This window comes from Ochotona curzoniae, unplaced genomic scaffold (genome assembly GCF_017591425.1).
Source record: "Ochotona curzoniae isolate NIBS_2020 unplaced genomic scaffold, NIBS_Ocur_1.0 contig_1274, whole genome shotgun sequence".
In the NCBI taxonomy this organism is placed as follows: domain Eukaryota; kingdom Metazoa; phylum Chordata; class Mammalia; order Lagomorpha; family Ochotonidae; genus Ochotona; species Ochotona curzoniae.
The window spans coordinates 3,848,605-3,873,770 of NW_024465023.1; the positions used below are offsets into that span (position 1 = coordinate 3,848,605).

A 25,166-nucleotide genomic window follows, 5' to 3' on the forward strand; every position below is an offset into this window, starting at 1 on the left:
CAGTTTCAACTGTTTTCTGCTAGTGGTTCCCTCGCCTCTAGTCTTTTAAACAATCCTCCAGGGTTTTTTTTTTTTAAATAAAAGTCCAATGCACAAGATTCAATGCAGGTTTTGACTAGTTCAAAAAAAGATTATGGATTTTTGGAACTAATTTCCTTCACTTGTGGTGAATTCTCTTATCAGCCATCATTTATGGGCCATCCATGAAGAAGACTGGATATTGTCTCCCTCAAGGTGTTTCTGAGAATACAGGTGACTCAGCAGCTCAAACTCGCCCAAATACACCCCAACCTAAGGATTCTGAAGGTGAGGTGTGACCCTCTCTTCCCACTCCCCACACTTATGGGATTGTGACAGATACTGAAGGACAGTGTCTAATAAGAACAAGCCAACAGCCATCTCAACCAGGCAGCCAGCTACACTGACTCCCCAATAACCAAGAGTTTCCCCAGGGACAATTCAAGCTGCTGGGAAACCAAGCATCCCTGCCCACCCAACACAAGAAGCGGACTCAACTGCTTGATGTACAGTCTCCTGGCGAGGCTGAGTTCTAGGCCCAGCAGTTAAGACAGCCATCTCCCACAGCAGAAGGAGCTGCACTGAAGCCCCCGCTTATTGCACAGGCAGCAGCAGACTTCAGTAGTTGGCTCCCTGTTACCCATGTGAGCGACCCAGACTGAGTTCCCTGCTCCCAGTTTTTGCCTGGCCCTGGCCCAGCTTTTATGGGCATTTGCGGAATGCCCTATCTCTGTCTTTGCCTCTCAAATTTCAAAAACAAAACAAAACAAAAGGGGGGCATGGTGTTATTTTGTTCACATAGAACTGATTCACCACAGTTTTTATTTTGAGAAAATTCTTCATGGTTCAAATATTGAAGCTAATATTAAACAGGAATACATCACAGAAAAGGGATCAGATAAATCAAATCTGCAGCCCTTCATGAATCTTTTAAAACATTTGTCACAGAAAGCCTTTACACTTTTACACAGTGACATTTTTATTTAGTGCTGCAGGGTGTTCTATATTAGATAAAAAATGAAAGCCCAATTAATATGCCACCCCTCAACTAGGGCTCCAAGTACTCAAACTAACAGCATCTTCACAATTCCAAAGAAACATCAGGGGAACAAAAACGTGCTGTCATTCTGCCATAAAGTCAAAAGCAGAAAAACTTCTCAGCAGAGGCTTGACAAGTCAGGTATGGACAATGGAAGCTTTCAAAATACCATTAACTCAGGTCCCTGCCCACCCTTCCAGCAGGACCCCTGCCGACTGCTTTGGTTTTTTTCCTTTTTGGGACCAGGATAAAGCATTGCCACAGATAACACGTTAGGAAACCAAGCAGGACCCTGGATAGTACCAACAGCAGGAGGAAATTGAGAAGCACAACAGCAAATACTGCCCCACCCCGACTCTGCTTGAGAGACAAGAGAATGAACCGAGGTCTGGCCCTTTCGTCAGATGCCTTCCTTTACAGGACCCTTTGCAGGCCATGCCTTTTTATAACCTGCCCTTGCTTGGGGAAATGCTGCTCACTGCTCTCCCCCTCTGGTGGCCTGCACCACCAGACACCCAGGCAGATATCAAGAAAGGGCACCTGTTAAACCCACTTCTCTGTGTACAAAGACATAAACATTTCCTCCCCATTTCTGAAAAGCCAGCACGCGGCAGCAGGGAGGATCCTGTGACGAGGGTGGGGGGTGATACTGAGGCTAATCTGAAACTTCTCTTCTGGGCTCACTGGACCTTAATCCTTTCTCCTCCATAGGTAGAGAGCTACGGCATGGCCAGTCCCTCCCTTTGCAGCTTTGCTTTCTTCTCTAGGACTTTAGGCCCAGAAAAGTGTGGATTCTAGACCAGTGCCACCCAGGAAGTTGATAGTAAAACCAATTCCCAGGCCCCACCCTAGACTTTGTCAATCAGAAAGTCTGGGGATGGTGCCCAGCAATCTCCGTGGAGACACACCTTCTGTGGGATTCTGATGCGTGCTCAGGTTTGGAAAGCAGCAACTCAGATGCAGGAGGGATTTCATTAGTGTGAGTCAAGTGCCTTTTCTGGGGTTCATGACTCAGCTGTCTGTTCTATCTAGAAAACCTATGAAGCATTGTGTTCACCCTTCTTCCTCCCTTCTCCGGTCTTTTCCACAAAGCCCTTCTGCTTCCTCTACTCCCACTGGCCTAAGAACTGGACGTTACTACCAAACAAGCCATGTCAGAGAAGAACTTAAGTTCAGTAGAGCAGGCCATGGGACAAAATCATCGAGTTAAAAACAGGGAAGTGTAATCGACAATGAGACCCTTTAGCAAAGGAGATTCAGGTGGGTCGGGGCAGGCCAGATGGAGGGGAAGAGGGAGAGGAGGAAGGAAGGCACATGGGAGGGGGTTAGGTCTGCAGTGGCCCTACCATACCAGAGCAGACAATGGCTGATTTGGCAAAACACCTGGACTCCTGGTCCCCTAGGGACTCCAAGGACAGCAGCCAATCTGGCAAAAACCTTAGCCTGGCACTCAGGTGTGCTGTCATTGCTCCAGAGCCTCCCCACGAAGCCTACTAAAGGAGTACAGTCTAAGGGGCCACTGCCTAGCTCGGCCCCATGCTTCCTCTTCCCTTCTGCACAGTAACTACAAGTCTCCCAGTCTAGGTGTCCGTATCAGCCTTCACTGCTTGTCCCACACTCAGCAGCCACTGAGTCCTCCAACAGCGGCTGTGCACAGGGCTGAGTCGCTGGCACAGAAAGCTTGACCCTGGGCCTAATGCTGTGGCTTTTGCTCAATGCATGGTAATCACCAGGTTGAGGTCAACTTGTGTCTTCGTTATATCCCAGTCTCCACTTCAAATCTAATTGTCCACATAAATAATTCATAAAACCCCATTTCTCTGGATATGTAATAAAAAGTCACGCTCCCTTCACTTTCCAGCTAAAAGTACTAAGGAAACTTTTGGAGGAGAATACTGATCACACTCCTAGTTCTACAATATCCAGTATCCAGCCAGGACAGATGACTACCATATGATTTCAGTAACTTTTCTTCCTCTTTTTACGCAAAAATGAAAAAAAAAAACCTTAAAGCTTACAGTCATCAAACTACAGGCCAGGCGAACCCAGTTCTCTAACTTGAGACCACGATGCCACATAAATTACTAGCGTACAATCACTCTCCTGATTTTATTCTCATTGAGAATCATTGCATCTCATTGAGATGCAAATTCTTCAGGGTATGAAAAAAAAAAGAGGGAGGTGGGAAAAACAGCTCCTAATGTAGGCACAACTTCAACAAGGCACTTGTAGGTCTGTCCTTAAAGTTTCCTCTCCCAGAACATCAAGTACAACACTTGTATCACAATGGTGGTCAGTTTCAGCTGGGAGGGAGAGAAGGGAGAGAACGGCCAGGACCCTGGCAGCAGGCAAAGCCTCTGTGCACAGGCCAGGCCTCTGAGCAGCTATTTTATAAGACAATGATGGGCTGAGAAACCACACATGAATACTGCTCAGAGGCTCATACAAAGCCAAACACAAGAGATGACTTCAGAGCTGGCAAGAGCGAAGATGAAAGCTGGCTTTAAATGGCATGCCTCTTACAATCCTGACAGTCCTCCCTGTCTGTCCACTCACTACAGATTTTCCAAGTGTCCAGTGCGCATGAGGAAGGAAAGCAGAAAGGCAGGAGGAAACTGAGTGCCGATGTGAACACTGACATGGCAATTGCAGGTAATGGTTCCCGAGAGCACTGAGTCTGGGAGCCCCAGGAGCCAGCAGGAGCACCCCACTTCCGCTCACAGGATACAGGAGAGACACAGGGATGAGAGGAGGACATGATCTCTACACATGGTTGAATCTGCAACTTGGCCACTTTCATCTACCTCCATAAATAGCTTTGAAGACTCACTGCAAACATCTTATATTTAAGGGCTGCCGTTGTGGTACAAAGGGCTAAGCTGCTGCTGGCAACACTGGCAGCCTACATCCAAGTGCCATCTCCAGAGACCTGGTTACTCTGCTTCCAGTTTAGCCTCCTACTAAGTGCACCTTGAAAGGCAGTGGATGACCTATGTGCCTGGGACCCTGGCACCCATGTGGGAGACCAGGATGGAATTCCTGGCTCCTGGCTTCAGCTGGAGCCATCCTAACAGTTGCATCCACTTGGGATTAAACTAAGAAATGGAAGAGTTCTCTGTCTCCACTCTGCCTCTCAAATAAATAAATCTTTTTAAAAATATTATGATTTCTCGCTGCACGCTCCCTTCATGAATACCTATGATTGAAGGCATCATGGAAGGCTTCCTGGCTTTCAGCAGGGAGCGGCAGGAGCAGAGCAGAAGCCTGGGAGCCAGCCACCAAAGGAGACAAGGATGTGTCCTTACAAGGGAGTGCTCTGCATGCATCCACTGGAAGGCTTTCCTAGTCATGGGAAAATTTACATGAGCAACTGTCACTTTCTCTGCAATTGGTGGGCCCAGCTCAAACTCTTTGAGACCAATGCAAAATAAGCCTCAATTCAAAAACTGACACGCATGGCACAAAGGAAGCACTAGATTTGTAGCCCCATTCTCGGAGCAGTCCACCTTCACAACACTTCCTATGTCAACAAAGGGAACTCTCCAAAGGGACATGTTCAAGGTCTACTGGAAAAAAAATGTAAGTTTTCATTTCTAATTGACACAAAACAATTGTACATATTTAGGGAGTATAGCATGATGTTTCTATACGTGTATATACTGTACAGCGTTCAAGTTGAGGTAATTAACAAATCCATCACCTGCAACAGATAGTATTTGTTTGTGATAACATTAAACATCCTCTTCTAGCTACCTTGCAATACACATTATTACTTACAGTCACTGCACTGTGAACACAAGATCAGCATTTGAGCTTCCTTAGTGAAGCTTTTTAAAAAAGATTTCTTAATTTCTATTGGAATGTCTGATTTACAGGGGGAAGCAGAGACAGAGAGAATGATCCTCCCTCTGATGGTCTACTCCCCAAGTGGCTGCAATGGCCAGAGCTGAATTGATTCAAAGGCAGGAGCCAGGAGCCTCCTCCAGGTCTCCCCAGTGGAAGCAGGGTCCCAATGCCTTAGGCCATCCTCTACTGCTTTTCCAGGTCACAAGCAGGGAGCCAGAAGGAAACTGGAGTAGCTAGGACACGAATTGGAGCCTACACGGAATGCCAGTACATGCAAGTCAAGGACTTCAGTCACTTGGCTACCATGCCAGGACACGCTAGGTGTAACTTTGAATCTACTGACCAATCTCTTCTTGCCTCCCCTCACTAAACTCTGCATCCCCTGCCCAATGTCTATTCTCTTCCTTCTGTAAGACTGAATTTTTAGATCCCATATACGATTGAGATCTCTTTCTGTGTCTGGTTTGTTTCACATCATTCTCCAGGTCCATCCATGTTACTGTAAATGACAGTGTCATGTTGATATATGAGTGATATTGCATTGGGGACATATACCACATTTTCTTTATCTGTTCATTTGATTGAATCTTAGGCTAATTTTATATCTTCTCTAGTGTGAACAGTCCTGCAAAACACAAGGACACACAGGCAACTCTGAGCTAATGATGCTCTTTCTTTTGGTTCTATGCATCTAGCAGTGAGATTTCTGGATCATGTGATAGTTTTATCCTTAATTTTTTGAAGAATTTTCACATTATTTTCCATAGTGGCTAGACTAATTCACATTTACACAAACATGATATAAGAATTCCGCTTTCTCCCCATCCTTGTTAGCAGTGTATATGTGTGTGTGTGTTAGTAACAGTTATTTTTAACTGGGGTGAGGTGATATCTCAATATGGTTTTGATATGCATTTCCAAATAAACATGTAAGCCTAAGACCTCCAATAATGAAAATATTAGAAAGAAATAGAAGAAAACTTTCAGGACATTCAATAAGGCAAGAGGTTTTTGGATATGACTTCAAAAGAATAGCAGTAAAAGCAAAATTACAAAAACAGAATTATCTCAAACACAGAAGCTTCTATACAACAAAGGAAATACAGTAAAAGACAATCTGCAGAATGTGACAAAATATTTTCCAACTATTCACCTCACAGGTAGTTTACATCCTGCGTATATAAGGAGCTAGCAAAACTCAATGGCAAAAAATAAAAAGCAAAAATTCTTGATTAAAAAAATGGTCAGAAGGCCAGAATAAATATTTCTTAAAGAAACCACACATATGATCACAAATTATTTGAAAAAAAATGTTCATCACTAATCATCGGAGATACGCAAATCAAACGCGCAGTCTATTTTTAAACATGACTACAAAAGGAATAATACATGAAAAGGAACTTTCAGGCCTGGAGCAGTAGCCTCGTGGCTAAATCCTCGCCTTGCATGCACCAGGATCCCATATGGGTGTAGGTTTATATCCCGACGGCCCTGCTTCCCATCCAGCTCCCTGCTTGTGGTCTGGGAAGGCAGTGGAGGACAGCCCAAAGCCTTGGGACCCTGCACCCATGTGGGGAACCTAGAAGCAGCTCTTGGCTCCCGGTTTCAGATCAGCTCAGCTCTGGCCACTGTAGTCACTTGGAGAGTGAACCAGAGGGCAGAAGATCTCTCCTTCCCTCCGTAAAACTCACTTTCCAATTAAAAAAAAAAAAAAAGTAGAAACAGTAAGAATAGATGTCAAGGAAAGGAAGAGATTCTTTTTTTGAAAGTAATTTTCTAAGGGTTAGTGTGGAATAGTAGATAATGCCTCTGCTTGCAATGCTGGCATCCCATATGCATGCCAGTTCAGGTCCAGCCTGTTCCACTTCTGTGCCAATTCCTGCTAAATACTCGGGGTCCCTGCTACCCATGTGGGAGATCTGGAAGAAGTTCCTAGTTTCTGTCTTTGACCTGGCCTGGCCCTGGTTTTTGGAGCCATTTGGTGAGTGAACCAGCAGATGGAATATTTCTCTGTCTTTCCTTCTCTCTGTAAATCTGCCTATCAAGTATGTAAATAAATCTTTAAAAAGCAACTTCCTGGGCCCAGCGGCGTGGCCTAGTGGCTAAAGTCCTCGCCTTGAATGCACCGGGATCCCATATGGCACCAGTTCTAATCCTGGCAGCTCCACTTTCCATCCAGCTCCCTGCCTGTGGCCTGGGAAAGCAGTCGAGGATGGCCCAAAGCCTTGGGACCCTGTACCCGCGTGGGATGCCCAGACGAAGTTCCTGGCTCCTGGCTTCGGATCGGCATAGCATTGGCCGTTGCGCTCACTTGGGGAGTGAATCATCGGATGGAAGATCTTCCTCTCTGTCTCTCCTCCTCTCTGTATATCTGACTTTCCAATAAAATAAATAAATCTTTTTAAAAAAAAGCAACTTCTTAATGATAATATTTGGAGTAAGACTTAATCATACGATCGATGCTCATTTCTTTGGTTGTTTTGAAAAGCTAGAGAGAATTCAACTTATATTAATCCCCTTTCCCTGTTCACGACTGCAAACCTTGTCAGTTTCCTAGCTGCTTTAGAAGCACCTGCCAAGGACAGCCTGCTTGACAGTTTAACTACCTTCTCACTGTTCCTTCTTAGAAATAGCACCATTAAGAAAAGTGAAATGTTCATCTTTCTTCTATGCACACAAAGGAACAGGTGAGCAAGCAGCTGTTGCACAAAGCAGGGCGTGGGGGATTCAGTTCATCCCCCAGCACTGGCACCTACCACACAGCTCAAAGAAGGGAGATGGCCTCTTTGGGAGAGCACCGCAGGCGCTCAATGCCTGCTGTAGCCCTAGTCTTTCAGCTGCTCTCCTCCGTCAGCCTTTCCAGCTTGGCCACTGGTGAGAGGAGACAGGCCAGAATGTCTCTGCAGGCACTGTTGGCCTTGTCTCTCCTCCTGTTTCCACACATAGCCCCGGGACTCCCATTCATCAGCACTTGCTTATCACACAGAAGAGTCGAATGCTGGAAGGTTTTCGGTGGAAACTTCTGCCTAGGATCTTCAAATACTTCTACTAGCCTGCTCTGCTCCTCAGCCTCTCAAGGTCTTGGCTAATGATCCAAGAGCTTCTTACACAAATGATTATCATCCAAGTGTGTACACACACACACGCACACACACACACACACACATTCTCTCATCTCAAAATCGCTTTCTATGGTGTGCTAAACTAACAAACCAATCATTGAACCAACCAAACAAGCAACCAGCCAATTATCAAAATACCTTATCCTGCAAGTTGATAAATTTGGGAAACAATGACTGTTGTAGCACATTAAGGGTTCTAAAAAGTCCTGCTTGTTTTTAACTTAATCTCAGAGTACTCCAAACTTAGGTAACTACAGAACTCCTACTTCTTGGGGCCTCATTAACACATCACAAGATGAGCAGTCAATAGAACTGGGTGATCATTATAACCTTCCTTTCCTAAAATTCCTTGCCCATTCTCTCCATAACCTCGGCTCACCACTTACAATTCCATCCCTTATTTCCCTCTTACTGCATCTTTCTACATCTAAGCCATCATGAAGGCCTTGCTTTCAGATTCATCGTTTTTCCCTTTGACCTCTATCTAGAACCTTGTTACTATCACAGAGAATATTTCAATAGTTTCCTACACTGGGAATCTACCCTCAGATTGCACCTACCTCATCTGATATCCCCTAAGTTTCAATATTTAATAACCCTCCACCATAATTCATTACTATATCCATGCCCAAGTACTCAGAATATATACTACTTCTTGTTCATGTAAATTCCCAAACTCCAAACAGAGCTCACAGCTAACCTATAAGTGATGCAACTTTCTTTATCTCTCAGCTGCTCATATCTTCTGCTCGAAATCTTGGGACTAACAAGCAAGCTGAATATGAAATGCCCGATTGAGATTCTTTCATTAAGTCCTTCCGGGCTTTACTCCTTCAGGCTGTTCAACTCTCATCTCATTGAACATAACATATGGAGTCTGTTTTATATTTGGATATTACATACACACATCTGTGTATCAGTAGAATTTTAGCCAAATTCTTTTATTTGTTGTGAACTTTAACTCCTGGTAGGCTCTGATCATTTGGTTCATTGGTTTGCTTTGTGAACACCTCTAGAGATCATGTCCAAAACAACCAGGGAGAACCATGGGACACAGCCACAGGAGAGAGAAGACACTTAGATAAAAAGAAATTTCTCAAGGTTTACCAGGGGCTTGCACTCAAGCTGGGAACATTCAGGGATAAAGACTGACTCAAAGTGTTCTAAGAGGTGACCAGTGCACATGCAGACATTAAGTCTTGGACAGGAGTCCTCCCAACACAGTTGAGTACATGAACACCTTGTATAGACTTTACCCCCACTGTTTCTGAGAGCAATCTGCATGCAGTTTTGTAGAATCGTCTTATTCATAGAGGATGAATAAGCCACAGTAAAGTTCCATGTCACATATCACTTGGACAAAATATAACTTGCCATTATACTTTTCAAAGATTATTATTTGCTGTTATGATACAAACATTCCTTGTACTAGTGGATTAATTTCTTATCTTTCTATTTACAATGCCTTCCTTTTAGGTGTATTTGAGGCACTTAAAAAGAAAGTAGGTAAGGGAGTGAAAGAGATGCAGAGCAGCGCCAAGGACGGTGAGTCTAGTTTGGATTTTGTTCACCAGGTGCTTCAACATGGAGCCTGCTATTCCCACATGAACCAAGTCTTAAATTTTCAATGACAGCACCCTATGAATTCAATAAACATATGAAAATCGTTCTTAGGTCTAAAATATTTTTATTTATTCAACCATGACACAGTCTAGGCTATTTCCCTCAGCTGGGGATTGTCAGCTCACCTTTAGAATTTACCTGCAATCCAGCTGGCTAAAGACATGTTTTCAACTGACAAGCATCCAGCACATTTCATACTGAACAGATACCTGAGAGCAAAGCCACATTTTGTTCTGTTTTTCTCTATAACTCTAAAATGAAGGTTTGCTCATTCATTCATTCAGCATTCGTTTGTAGAACTAGCCTGAACCTCAACCTAGGTTGGATGCTGCACGTGCAAAGACAAGACATGGCAGAGTCCTGGAACTTTAGTGAGTTCAAAATGCAGCAATATAGGGAGGCCCACTGACAAAGTCACAGGTCAAGAAATAGGAATTAACACAGGGCAAGGAATAGAAACTACCAAGACAGTGCACCAGTGCACACAAAAGAGAGAGAGAAAAAAAAGCCATTTGTGAATCTACACAAGGAAATAAGTCTCATGGCGATCATGGGGGCTGCAATCACATTCTGAAGAATGTGTAAGGATCTGTAAGTAGAGAATGGTGGAAAGGGAATTCCAGGAAATTAGGAAGCAAGGCAAGATGCACACATGGAATGGCAATATCCCAGCCCAGAAGAATGATTCACAGTGAGAGCAGGGTTAGCAATGATGGGGAGGCAGAGCAAGGGGGAGTTTCCTGGCCTAGAGGCTAGCAAGGTAAGACAGGAACAATGCTGTGGTTTGTGTTTGGCCTGAAAGCCATGGGTGTCACATAATACACACAGAAGTGTGGCATGATCAAATGTGTCCCTTTAAGATCAATGATCTGGTGGTACTAAGAGGATGAAGAAGAAAAGATAAGGTATGTGAAAGTGCAGGAGACGCGGGGAGAGACTACTGTGGCCTGAGTGGGGTTCGGCCCCCTGAGCCTCTTGCTGCTGTTTGGTTGTCACTGCGACTCTGTTCGGTGGTGGGGCCTTTTGGGAGTGTGCACATACTTCAGAGAGATTAATGCCACTCTCAGGGATTGGGTTAGTTCTACTGGAGAGAATATGCATATTTGCTAAATTAATTGCAGTGAGAACAGGTTGCTACGAAGCAAGTACACCCTCTCTCTTGCATGCGCTTGTTCACCCTTTCGCTTTTATGCCATGCTATCATGTAGGACAAGGCTCTCAGCAGAGAATTTCTGCCAAGCAGCATGAAGAGTGCTCAGACAACTGAAAATTGGTCCACCATATGATCTAGCTATCCCCACTCCTGGGAATATTTCCAAAGGAAGTGAAACCTACATGAGAAAGTGACATGGAATCCTACATTTACAGCAACACAATTTACAATTGTGAAAACATAGAAACAATCCAGATGCCTGTCGAAAGAGAAACAGATAAACTGGTATATCTGATACTCCATGGAACACTCTTCAGCCATTAAAGAGAATGAAATCCTACCATTTGCAACAAAATAGTCCAAACTAAAGACCACTATGCTCAGTGAAATAAGCCAATTCCAAAAAGGACAAATATCATGTATTCTCTGATGTAAGGCAACCCTCATGCACAATACAAAATCAATAGATCTATAGGTGTATATGTGCTGCCGAAGCAAGCACTAAAATCAATAGATCTATAGGTGAACAAGTATGTACATATATTCTTATAGAGGAACTGTAAAATGGAGACTAGCATACCGGGAAATGAAGATACCTATCTGTATGCATCTCTACTCCTGGATAAAAGGAAGACTCCCAATAAAACATGTAAATATACCTCAATAATTTGATACTAGATTTTCTACCTTTGTCTATACCTACAATGTCATGATGCACTTAAACAGCAGATTCTTGCACTTGCAACTTGTTGAAGGACTATACTACTGTAATAATATGGGAGGGAGAAGAATGATGAGAGGTGAAGTGGAGAATCCCTTTACCTACAAAACTGTATCATACAAAATAATACTTTAAAAAAACAAAAATATAACATATTGATTCCATTGAGATCTCAGGGCTGACAAACCAAGCTAACTTTCTTCCCACGGTACCAGCTCCCCATATGGGTGCGGTTCATGTCCCATCCCCTCCACTTCCCATACAGTTCCCTGCTTGTGACCTGGGAAAGCAATAGAGGACGACCCAAAGCTTTGGGACCCTGCACCTGTGTGGGAGACTCAAATCAGGCTTCCGGCTCCTGGCTTTTGACCTGACCAGCTCTGGTTGTGGTAGCCATTTGAGGAGTGAACAAGCAGATGGAAGACCTCTCTTGATCAGTCTCTCCTTCTCTCTCTCTGTAATTCAGAATTTCAAGCAAAATAAAAATAAACAGTATTGCTTTAAAAAAAAAAAACAAAAGGACCTCTATACCTGGCTGATGTTAAATAGAATCTGGCTTTAATATTGCAGGACTCATCTTCTACTTTCATCATTTGCTCCATAGATTCCTAAAGAATAACACTCTTTTTACAATCACTGGGACTCCCTTAATTTATGGGAAAAGGGCAGAGAAAATAATATTATTGGTTACTTAGGAAGGCTCGATGATCTTATTTTTACAATTTTTTTTTAAGAATGAGTTCAGGGCCCGGCGCGGTGGCGCAAGTGGTTAAGGTCCTCGCCTTGCACGCCCGGGATCCCATATGGGCGCCGGTTCTGATCCCGGCAGCCCCGCTTCCCTTCCAGCTCCCTGCCTGTGGCCTGGGAAAGCAGTCGAGGACAGCCCAAAGCTTTGGGAACCTGCACCCGCGTGGGAGGCCAGGAAGAGGCTCCTGGCTTCGGATCGGCATAGTATCGACCCGTTGCGCTCACTTGGGGAGTGAATCATTGGACGGAAGATCTTCCTCTCTGTCTCTCCTCTCTGTATATCTGCCTTTCCAATGAAAAAATAATAAAAATAAATCTTTTTTTTAAAAAAAAGGAATGAGTTCAGGCCACATACTCAAAAACAGGAGCTCCTGAAATATAGATGGAGGTTAGGGACACAGCTCATATACCTTTCAGCTATGTAGCAGGACGCTGACATGACCTAAGCTGTTTCAGGAGCAGAGATCCCTCAAAGAGCCCACAGTAAGCCCAGGTTCTCCAGCTGCTAGCTAGCAAGATGCATTCACCAGTAAGGGACACATTTCTAACGTGTCCTGCCATGGAAATATCCCCGATGCCAACCATCCGTTCTCTCACTTCCCTTATGCTCATACTGAACTTGGCTTTGAATTGTCCCCACCTTGGACTTTTGGCTACTGACCTGCATGACTTTGTGATCAATTGAATGGAAGCCCTAGAGGCAATGGCTGTGCCCTTGTTATGTCTGTATCATTCCAAGTGCCTCAAATATTTAAAGGGTTAAGTATGTGAAATTCACTCCAGTCAACAATAAACTCAACAACCACTCAAAAATATTGAGACTACGTGTAATGTACATTCTAGATGCTAGGGATATAGCAAGAGAACAGGTAAACCTACCCATCCTTTAAGGATCTAGCAATGCACATGAGTTAGTATCGAGGAGGAATCATCTTCAAGAGCACAGAATTGGGCCTGGCACAATGATCTACTCACTAAATCCTCATCTTGCAAGCACCAGGATCCCATATGGACACTGATTCATGTCCCAGCTGCTCTGCTTCCCATCCAGCTCCCTGCTTGTGGCCTGGGAAAGTAGCAGAGGACAGCCCAAAACCTTGGGACCCTGTAACCATGTGGAAGACCAGGAAGAAGCTCCTGGTTCCTGGCTTCAGATCAGCTCAGCTCCAGCTGTTGCTGGAGAACCAGTGGATAATAGATCTTTCTCTCTGTAAATCTGTCTTTCCTATAAAAATAAATAAATACATTTTTTTTAAAAAAAAGCACAGAGTTGCCAGCTGTATGATCCTAGACAAGTTCCTCAACTTCTCTATACCTCAGTTTATTCTTTTGAAATGGAGATTTCATAGATTTTCTCGGAGGCTTAAATTAAAGGTATACTGAGTGCTTAGCAATTACTACTGATTTTACTGAATAAAACACTGATCATCATAATGCTTCTTTGTGAACTCTAGCTACATGCATGACTGTTGTGATTACAACCACTTTCTACATGAGAGGTTAACTGCTTTACTCCCCTGCCTGGGGCCTGGAGAGCACCATGCAACTTGAACTAGAGTCAGTCACACTGTGCTTAGAGAACAGTGGTATCTCTGAGAAATGAGAAAAGGAAGAAAAGGCAAGAGCCACCAGCACACAGTCACCACTGGGGAGGTAATAGAAACAGAACAAAAAGGAGAGGAGAAACAAGGGTGCCAGGAACAGCAAGGCCCGCAGCTTCCAGGGCAGCAGAGCTTTGGTGAAGGTGGCACCAATGGTGAGTGGCTGCAAGGCCATCCTAGGAACCCCTCAAGCAAAGGCCCATACCAACTGCTTCTGGCAGCATCCAAAGGATGGATAAACAACAAGGCGTGTGCCTGGGGCAAACGAGCTAGTGTCAGACAACAGGCAGCCTTTTATTGAGCATTTTGATTCTCCGGAACAAACTACACCACCAGAGCAAATGACCCCAAGACATCTTTTACAAAGCTTGGCTTCCATTCAATGATGGAAGGAGACGCCCTACACTGCTTGGCCAAACAGATACTCCTCCCAAGGCCGGTTAGGAAACAGGAGCCAAATGAGACCACAAACTCCTGTGATAGAGCATCTCAAGGCACTAGTGGAAAGTGCAGACAGATCCTGAAATGTGAAGAGCTGAATTCACAGTCCTGTACCTGGCAGTGTCTAGGCCTCCTGCCAAAGGCTGCTCTTAAAGGCTTCTTTCAAGATCAGCAAACAAGGGAGAACTGGAATCCTGTTTCAGTCTTGCATAGCACACATTAAATTCAACAGGCATGTGGAATGCCTACCACTGGGGCAGCCCACAAGCCAAAAATGCTCTTCTACGTTATTTTTGTTTTCATGTTGTCGAGAAAGTATTATGTTCTCAGCTACGAAATGGAAGATTGAAACATAATGTTGATGGAAATCAGTGCAACCACCAATTCCAGTTCTCTCTAGTCTTTTCTGTTTCAAGAGCCTTCAAACTGAGTATTGCACAGTTTTTGAAAGGCATGTTTACTGAAAGGTTGTAATGACATGGGGAATTTTATATAATGCCAAGTCAAAAAGATACAAAACTATACATGTGTGCAGTATGACCTTAACCTGTTATCATGTATGGCAAAAGGACTGAAAGTAAATATTTAAAAAATTTTAACAATGCTTGCTCCAAGGTGATTTAATTTTTGGTGTTTTTTCTTTCTTTCCTTTTTTTTTTTAACCTTCCAGTGTTTCAATAAATCGGCCTTTTTATAATCAGAAAAAATTAGGTTTTAATAAGATACACTAATATAGTTAAAAATGATGGCCTGCCTCCTCAAATTATTGATGTCTATCCAAAAGTTTTGCTTTAGTTTGCAATACCTTCTCACTAAAAATTACATGTACTTTTCTTCTGTGCATCATCATATTTTCTTTTCCTAGACACTAGTAAGAATGTTAAGGACATCAGATGTCAAATGAGCTGTGACGGTTAGCAGCCCTGTAGACCGTTCTCTGCCTTTCATCACCACCCTTTACTCATGGTTGTTCCTCAGTTCTTATCACCAAGGACTAAGCAGATCATGTACAGCCATTTCCAATAAATACTGCTCTAAATATTGCATTGAGGCATTCTGTCAAATGTTTTCAAATTCAGAAACATATTCATTGCTCTTCTAATTTGGCCCCATGAGTTCCTCATTCGTATGTCTGAAAGGGACTGAAAAACAAAGTAAAACAGTGATTTCAGTTTGTAGCTCTTCTCCATGTCTGATCAATATGCACAGATTTTTCATTTCCAGTTTGAGCATTTCAAGAAATATTAATTTAATGGTAAGATTTATTTGCATAGAGTCCTTAGCTCACCTGCCCTCATTTTCTAGCAGTTGTCCAGTTCTGCATAAGTGAAAACTTTTTAAACATAAATTTAATTAATATTTTAAAAAATGGAAATGAAAACAAATGTGATAAAAATCCCCCCCCCCCAATCTGAGGTTCCATTTTTCCTTGTTACTCAGAATTAGTTGCTTGAGTCATAATTCTTAAATTATTCAGAGTTCACAAATATTTTCATTTTTCAGGCATTTGACAACCATCTCTTTATGTGAATGTATTTTGCTTTTCATGACTTTTAAAAATCAAGACTAACTTCTAAAATTAGGAGTCAAGGTCAAAGTGAAGACAAATCAAGTAAATATGCTTTTAGAGAGGAATCTTTCTGTAGAGTAATTTTGAGTCTCTGCTTGGCTGTCATTCATATTCAGTCATTCTTTCATTCATTTTAACTTCAGCTTAATAGTGAGTAACCAGAGGAAGGGCCTCAAGGCTGTACACTACCTTTACAGTTGCTGCTTCAGAGACAAATCAGATCCTCACCATATGAACAACTGGTTAAGTCTTTCGTTACTCATTTTGCACACTCTAATTTTCCTGTACTAAAATATTTCCCATTCTCTTCTCCTTTCTCTGTAACAAAGACAGCAAACCACCAAAACACAGACGGTGAAATCCCCCATTTTAAAAACAAAACATGAAATCACCTATTTTAATCATGTACTTTCTTAAATGCTACTTTCTATGGGTATGTTAGTTAGAGATGTATATTTTTGCTTTTCAGAGTTAATAAGGAAGACAATAAGCACAACGAACCACCAGCACCAATGGAAACGTTTTCGGTCCTGAGAAATGTCTTGTCTTTAGCTATCACAACAGACAAGGTTCGTTTCAAGGTTCTCCACTTGTTAGTTCCAGGGAGCCACAGCAATTCTCTGTGCCTCCCACAAAGACTTGCTGCAGGCTTTGCCCAGCAAGAACACTGCAGAATCACAGAGGATTGTGACAGAAGGGTCAAGAGCAGGAATGTTACTCCTGACCTTGGTGACCTTTTCACTCCAGACAGACGGGTTCAGATGATACGCTACTTAAGTTTACAGGAACGTTCAGTGACAGAGTTCCACATCCTCACAACATACGATAATTAATTAGCCACTCATCCCTTATTCCCAGTCTTATCACCACACCTCACATTAAATAGGCCTCTCTTTGGCAGCTGTCTGTGAGATCCAAGAAGAGCTGACCATTACACCCTCTACAATCCTTTGTTTCCTTATGGAGTCTGCCCAGTCGTCTCTGTACTGCAGTTCTAGTGCACATCAATTCCAGTTTCATGACCATCTTCAGCCACTGCCTTGTCTCCTTCACCTCTTACGACATCCCTGTCTCTTTTTAGTCATTTTGTGACAAGATGACCAACTCAAAACACAATCTTCATTCCACAAGAACACTGCTCTGTGGCCCACAGAACCAGTTTCACTACTTGAAAATTCACACTTGCCTCCCTTTATCCACCAACTGCATCTCTTATCAAAGACCACTTTTCTACTTTCCTACCTAATAGCCTGAGTGAAGGTCAGAACGATCTGGAGTTGTTTGAACTCCTGGGCACTACATTAAAAATATATACTCAAAACCATCAGCAATCTTATAAACCTTTGCTGAAAAACAAGGTATGGTTGTCCACCATGTTCTGCTCATTGCTTGCTGCAAAAGGGGAACATGATACATACTGCCCAGGTAGATCACTTCCATGTGTGGGCTCAGATTTAGCAGCTTCTTAACAATTCTGCCTCTTCTGAGTCAAAACCAACAGTATTGTATATTCCTACTGTGTGACAAACTAGCATTCCAATTTCTGAATACTTCTGCTGTCTCTCCTTCAAACAATGCCTGAGTTTAGAGGGGACTTTGGAATAGGAACTCAAAGTCAAACCCACACACATAGGAGACCTGGGAGGCTTCTGTATCCCCCTATCCCAGAAGCAGACAGGGTGCCAAGAGGACAAATGTGGACCACTTACATTATTCCTTCACTTTTGATCAGCTTTGTTAACAGTCTAGAGAAGGTACCCAGGAAGTTTCAGGGAAGCTGCTCCCAGTGAAGAGAGAAAATCAGAAACCCAACTAAGAAGTCACAGACCAAGCAGATGGAACCAACACACACACATTAAAATCACTGATGGGTGCAAACGCTTAGCAAGTGAAAGAAGCCAAAGCAAATGAGGGAGTGAATCCATCTTCACTACTCCTAATCTCCTCACTAAATCAGCGAAGCAGAAACATGATTTCTAAGTGACACAGACCTCAATTTTCTGCCTTTACTTTTCCAAACCCTGCCTATTAGACTCCTGAAAGGTCAAGGACAGGTTTAATTGAGGTGACACTTCAGAGTCACAGGCCCTTTGCAATATGGTGATGAAAGGCTGACTTTCTAATGAACAAGTTCCTTTCAGAACTGTTTATTTTACAGACAACTCACAATAAGATGAAAATACCTATTAAAAGAATCCATTGGGGCTTATTGTATTTCTGTTTTCATTTGTTTCTAGATCATTTATGAGTATATATGATGTTGACCTTCACCGTTGAAGAGCCTGAGTTGGGGATAAAACTGTCCCCTTGCACTTCTGAATGGTCTCCAATGCAACAGAAAAGCACAAAACAAATTGCTGATTGTTTTCTGTAATCTAAACTCTAAGTGTGAGAAAACTGGTCACCATGCTGGGAAGCTGAATAGTTAATTTTGAAGTAGCCAATTTTCTTTCTTACAGCATTAAAGTTCATTGCACTCCATTGAAAAACAGTTTTCAAGAATCTTATTTTATGACTGGTGAGAAGATCAGACAGAAAAAGACAAGCCAAGTACAAAATCATGATAATTTTAATGGCCACTCAGAAAAATTTCATAACCCAAAAGCATCTAAAAACTCCGGGTATGAGATTATGAAATAATTATTTGTATCACTAAGAAACAAAAGATGGCCATAATTAAATACTTAGAGGCACCTTAGTCTGCCCCACTGAAGAACAGGAATTAAATCCAATGACAAACTCAGCAAAGAATTTATAAAGGTAAGGCCTTCGTTTTCCACCCCAGGGAATTCCAGAACTGAAGATGACGAGAGAACACCAATCATAAAGCCAGCTTCTCACGCTATGTAAGACAAACGAAATGCTACACTAAGAATCCATAATAGCCCAAAGTAGAAATTCATCTTTTTCACAAGAGAACCATTTTGAGTTTACGCTATAAAACCTTTGCCACAGATTTTAAGGCACAAGGTGGGGCTCCGTGAAAAGCAGCCGTCACAGTGTTACCACCCCCCTGAAACCAACCAGCCGTGGATACCCGGCTCTTTTTGCTGTCTGGGGCTATGGGAGCCACAGGATCGAGCTCCTCTACAAACTGTAGTCACTTGGAATTATGCAGTTGATCAGTGAGTGGTGATTTTCAGATTAAGACTTTTTTTCACAACTCATTATTCTAAGATAAGAAGACTAATAACCTCCCCCCTTAGTGATAGGCCACATAAGCACAGCAATTGTGACTGCAGTGAGTTAAGCACCTAATGCCCATCAGGATACTACTATCCAAAATGGTGACACAGAAGGGCTGACAAGGATCTGTTAAAATTGGAACCCTGTGCACTGCTGGTGGGAACATAAAGTGATCAGACACTATGAAAACCAGTATAGTGCTTCCTCAAGAAAAAAAAAAAGGAAAGTTGGAATTACCATATGATCTAGCAATACTACTTCTGGAATGTATACCCAATAATGAGGCAAGGACACAATCAGGTTTTGCTATGTCAGTATTCATTGCAGCATTACTCACAACAGCTAGAAGGCAGAAATAACCCAAGTATGTATCAACAGATTAATAAACAAAATGCAGTATATCCACAAATATTATTCAGTGTCAAAAAGAAAGGAAAACTGTGATTCATGCTACAACATGAAACTGAAGACACTGTGCTAAGTACAATAAGCCATTCACAAAAGGACAAATAACTTAGCATTCCCCGTATATGAAGCACCTGGGCAAATTCACAGAGACAGATATACAACAGCGTTTGCCAAGGCCTTGGTGGAGGCTACAAGAGAAGTTACTATTTAATGGGCAAGCAGGTCCAGTTTTGCGAGATGAAAAGATTCTAGAGATGAAAATACTATGGGGTTGTACGTAATGCCATCGAGCTATACATTTAAAAATCATTAAGATGCTACAGATATTTTACCACAAGTTAAAAAATCCCCCCAAAAACAAGTCTACATTTTTTTTTACAAGAGTGCATGGAAGGTTTTTCTGAGGGATCTCTACCGGGAAAAAACTGAGCATATAGGAATAAGGAAGTCCTTTGTTTTCCTGGAATTTTTTATTACCATATATTTGAATTGCTCTCATTCAAAACAATACCATTTAGAATTAAGTTAGTCTTCAGCCTGGAAATTCTTTTAAAATTTCAGCTGAAGAATATAATCAGAGAAGGCACAATGATACATATCATGAGAATGTTGTTTTTAATATTAAAAAAGTAGACATGAAGTCGGGGTGGTTCCATAAAAGGGACTGTAGTTTTATGATGGCTGGAGACATTAAAGTTGCCACTCAGCTATGGGACAGAAAAAAGGGTCCATAACATGTTAAGTTTTAAGAACTGGCAACATTCAACAACAAGACCCCTGTTGCTGTACAAACTGCACGTGCTGCATGCATATTTATGCTCAGAAAAACAAAGTCTGGAGGAACATGTAGAAAATATTACCATAGCTATTCCTGGATATTGTTAATAATTATTGCAAAGGGCTTTCGTCAGCAGAGGAGCATCAGTGCTATTTCCATGATGAGAAAGACACATCCAAAGGCTAGTGAGTGCTTCCCAGTGCAACAAGCTTCTCAGAGCAGATCCTCCCGGGCCCCAGTGGCGCCCTTCCTCCCTCAGCCTGGACCACCGCCTGAGTGCTCAGGGAGGCTGCGGAGACTCTGCTGCACCCTATAATCATGCTTCCACCCATTTCCGCAAGGAAGAGTGAGTGTCATCATTTTGCCTGCAAATACCTAATTCTGCTTTCTGCTCATGAGAACTCAAAACAGTGACACCTAACAATAAGGACTGCAATTTTCAGATCTCTTTCCCTAGGAAAGCCTCATGAGCCATTGCAGATCAACATATTTTTATTCCAGCCAACCTGTGCCTGCACGCCTCTCATGGGAGGGAACTTCAAAAAGAGAGGAAAAAATGAGAGTGAAGTGGACGTTGGAGCAAATATCTACGAAATCCATGTAGATTTTTTTTCATAATGTACATTTTATATAAATTTTTGAAGATTCATGCACACATTCTCAATTGTTTTTGCACCGCAAAAATTTATCTTTTAATCATATTTTCCATAAAGCTTTGGAAGCCCTTCTTATATCTGTTTCTATCCTCTATCGAGGTTAAGTCACGGATGTCATTTAAAAAAAAAACCCTCAAGAAATTCTTGTAGAGTAATTAAAATGTTGTATTTCCTTTCTTTAATTCTAGAAATAGTAAAAGTTGAAGCCAACCATATAAGACATAAAGGGAAATATTTCACAGATCTCATCAAGTCTCCCCTTACCAGTTCTGTCCCACGGCGCAGGGTACGGGATACACATGACACCGTAAGCCGTACTTACCCTGTGGCTATTGGGGAAATTCTCTTTTGTGTTTGGAAAATGACAGACTTCTGCTTTTTTAGACAGACAAATATGAACAGCTTGTAGAGAGAAACGAGACCATCTATTACCAGCAAAGTCCCAGCAAATCACTGGATGTCTTTATTTTACTTCTTCTATGACAACATGAATATAAACACACAGCATTGAAAAATTAGCCAAATATCTTTACCTCTATAACCAAAAAGTTCAACAGCACCCAGAAGTCAGCCCCTACAGCTTCTCCATTCACGAGGAGAAATCCAGATGTCTGCGGCCCCCAGGAGAGAAATGGCCCCCAGCTGGCTTGTTCTGCTGCATATCCTCTTCTACTCTAACCTGAAAAGCGAGCTGGATTTGTTTATGGCGCAAACATCTGTAATTGCTAAACATCCCTGCAACGTGGTGTAACAGTTACTGTTTGTGCACACTGCCCATCTAACTTACTCTGTGCAGTATGAACACATAAAAACCCAAGACACAGAGAAATTGGAAACATCTGTGAGAATTAATGGCCAAAGTGACCAAAGCTGAGGATGAAGCATTACATCTCAAGAGCTCCAGGGCAGTTTTTGGCTTTAGCAAATAGTCCTTACACTTGCTGGGCTCCTCCTCCACATTACCAGAGCTCCCCTCCCCGTGCTGGCACACATGTCACTTTAACCCACCCCTGAAAAGTGCTAGCAAATGGTTTAGAGAAGATCCAATAAGGGATGCTGATTGCATTTTAAAAAGTAAGAAAAGAAGTACCTCTTCTCCCATGATGCAGTCAGCCGCCTCTCCAGTTTGCAAAGGTCCCCACACTACCCTGGAGTCCTCCCACTTCCTTCAACAGCCAAAGGCACGGAGCCTGAGGACCCAGCCTAACCCTGAGTCATACTTGGGACCAAACGAGGAAGGCAGAGAACAAAGCTCACATTTGTTTATGGCTCGGGAAGCCAGGGCCGGTCCATGGCTTGGGTGGCTCCGCAAGACGTCCTCGCTCGCCCACGTCGTCCTGGCCACTGGAATGGAGGCTGCCTCCCGCAGGCCTCAGGTGTGACCACTGGACAAGGAGCACACTGACTGAGTGTTTGCTAACTTGGCAGGACCCAGTGATTCCTTGCGTGTAAAAACACCAGGAAGGAAAGGAAAGGAAAAACCCACTATCTTCCAACAGATCATATGACTGGTGAGGGAGATTCAGAATATGGTTTGTATATGAAATAGCAATCATGAAAATGCCTGTAGTGTAAAGAAATAAAATTAGCTGAACTGCACAAAGCTTACTCATTTAAAAAAAAAAGCGGGGGGAAAACAGCCGTGGCTTTATGGAAACCTTTCCCCTAGGAAAATCATAGCAATACGGCTGCCAAGTCATCGTTAGTATCCTAACAGGCTGTGATAAAGTACTTACCTAATCGTTTTTGTTTTTTCTCCCCTAAATGAGATACTTGTTTAGTCTCCGGTTCAATGAATTCAGAGTTAAAATCTCTAATGCCACAGGATTTGAGATCAGAACCCCAGTTGGGCCGTTTCCAGCTTATTTAGCTTTTCCTCACAACAACAAATGGGGCTAAAGGCACCATATTATGACAAATTCAGGACAACTGGACTCCAAGTTAACAGTAGCTGCATCTTACAGCATTGCTCATATAAACTCAGACCGTGATAACCTGCTTTAGTTATTTTCTGTGGTTAATATTTAAATGTCTTAATTAAAGTAACTCAGAAATCACTTTTTTATGAATCATGTGCAGTACATCTGGAGGGGCTTTGAATAAAATGTCCCAGTCTTCAAGGTACTTACAACCTGCTAGGATAAATAAGATATAGCTCTGCTAATATCATCATATGCAAAAACAATGTGGAAGCTGTCACAAGATGGGGAATAAACAACATGATACAAGTGCCACAGAACTAGCATTCTAAATTCAGACAACAGTTTAAAACAATCACCTCTTTACAGATGCAGTTAGGAGTGGGAGGAACAGACAAATCCTCATGGCATAGGGATGCCAAATAATGCATGTGGCTAATACCCTCCCCAGGAGGTCAAGGGTAAGTTCCTTCTCCGTTAGGGTGGAGCATACAGAGTGGCCTCTTCCCAAAGAGTCAAGTATAGAACAGGGAAAATACACAAGAGCTGTGCAGTAAAGAAACCCAATACTGCCTGAGCCCAGGGAACAGCGGAACTGTCAGTAGTGTAAGCCTCTCACATTATGTAACCCTGTCACGGATGAGAACACATGTTTTCCTCCTAAAAACTTATCACTTAAGTCAAATCACGAGACAGAATCCAGTAAAACGACTGTTTATCAACATCCTACAAAACTCAAAGTGGCCATGGCCATTAAAAACAAGTTTAGGCAGGCATTTGGTGCTGCAGTAAGGACAACAGGGAAACTCACATGCCATTCAGAGCTCCTGGGTCCCAGTCCCAGTACCACTTCTGATTCCAGCTTTCTGCTAATGGACACCCAGGGGGGCAGCAAATGGTGGCCAAAGTGCTTAGGTCCATGCATCCATGTGCAGCTCCAAGCTCGTGGCTTTGGCTTGACTCCGCCCTGGTTGATGCAGGCACCTTTCCCTTCTCTCTCCATATATGTATGTATGTGTGTGTCTGTCTCAGCCTCCCTGACTTTCAATAAAGTGAAAACAAATAAAATTTAAGATGGAAAAATCAAGTCAGAGAAGCAAGAGAGGCAGAAGGGGGTGGAAAACCAAATGCCAGATAGCATCCTGGATGGTAGCCTGAAATAGAAAAACTAAGAAAATGTGAATAAGATGTGACTATTATTTCATGATGATATATTGATACTAGCTCATTAATTATGACAGCTGTACCATATTAATGTAAGATGTTAAAAATAGAGGAAACAGGACATAAAGTACGTAGAAATGCTTACGCCATCACAATGTGCCTGGAAATCCAGAAATATTCTAAAACAATGTTAATTAAAAACTACAAAGATGGACCCAGCGGCGTGGCCTAGCAGCTAAAGTTCTTGCCTTACACGCGCCGGGATCCCATATGGCTGCTGGTTCTAATCCTGGCAGCTCCACTTCCCATCCAGCTCCCTGCCTGTGGCCTGGGAAAGCAGTCAAGGACGGCCCAAAGACTTGGGACCCTGCACCCGCGTGGGCGACCTGGAAGAACCTCCTGGCTCCTGGCTTTGGATTGGTGCAGCACCAGCTGTTGTGGCCAGTTGGGCAGTGAATCATCGGACAAAAGATCTTCCTCTCTGTCTCTCCTCCTCTCTGTGTATCTGACTTTGCACTAAAAACAAAACAAAATAAAATAAAATAAAATAAATCTTTAAATAAAAAACTGCAACTGGATCGCAAATTTGCCTCTATATGTTTAGCCTATCTATCAACAAATATAGTAGAAAGCTGACTCCTAGCTTTTTAATTCTCAAAGACAAATTTTCCTTGAAAGGAAACTTGGCTCTTCTTTCAGTTCTGCTGCCAACAAAGGCAACAGCGGCCTAGCCTGAAGAGCATGCGTGAGGTGGGCCCATCTGCCCCTTTCCAGGAGCTACTAGAAGTTCCTGGTGCCTGGCCAATTAGTCGTCAACCACAAAGCCCTGGGGCTGGCAACTCTCCCGGCTACTTCCTCTCCCATCTCCTTCCTCTCCCATCTCCATTCCACATTCCCTGGAATCTCCCGGTTATCTCCCTCACACACAAACCTGCCTGTGTCATTGCCCAGCTGAGCTCATCGAGCAGCTTGCTATCCCATAAAGCAGAGCTGTAAGCGGCAGGCCACTTCCTACAGGAAAGGGCATTAACATCTCCTCCAGCTGCCCACCTTCACTGCTTCCAGTAGCCCACATGGCCAAAACAGCCTCCACCGCTCCCACACAGCCCCCTCCCTGTTCACACACACGCTGCCAGGACCAGCAATCCCCACATCGGACTTCTGTGTGCTCTCC

The 25,166-nt window shown here is 42.9% G+C and overlaps 1 protein-coding gene across 3 annotated transcripts in view; it reads right to left on the reverse strand.

The window, feature by feature from the left end:
- The window catches only part of SH3KBP1 (SH3 domain containing kinase binding protein 1), a 305,428-nt gene that overhangs the window by 97,517 nt on the left and 182,745 nt on the right, over nucleotides 1-25,166 (reverse strand). The window lies entirely within an intron of this gene.